At 52.6% G+C, this 249-nt stretch overlaps 1 protein-coding gene across 1 annotated transcript in view; it reads left to right on the forward strand.

Annotated features, from left to right (window-relative positions):
- The window catches only part of LOC103625066, a gene marked incomplete at its 5' end in the record, with an annotated part of 22622 nt that overhangs the window by 689 nt on the left and 21684 nt on the right, over nucleotides 1–249 (forward strand). The window lies entirely within an intron of this gene.

A 249-nucleotide genomic window follows, 5' to 3' on the forward strand; every position in this document is an offset into this window, starting at 1 on the left:
TCCAAGCATTCCTAGGCTTCCCCGGGAATTTCCGCGGCGTGAAGAGGATGAGGAGGGGCTGGAAGATGTGGGATGCCGATTTTAGGGTGAGCTCGGGTTTTTTTTTTCCACGATTTCCTGGATTTTTTCCCGTGGGGAAGGGTCGGGATTTGTGCTGGGAAGGAGACGTGGGGAGTTCCTGAGGGGTTTTTTCCTTAAAAAACCAACAAGAAATGGGATTTGGGGGGTTGGAAAGGGGGGGGTTGGGAA

The sequence above is a fragment of the Corvus brachyrhynchos genome, unplaced genomic scaffold, assembly GCF_000691975.1.
Source record: "Corvus brachyrhynchos isolate BGI_N302 unplaced genomic scaffold, ASM69197v1 scaffold852, whole genome shotgun sequence".
NCBI classification, from domain to species: Eukaryota; Metazoa; Chordata; class Aves; order Passeriformes; family Corvidae; genus Corvus; species Corvus brachyrhynchos.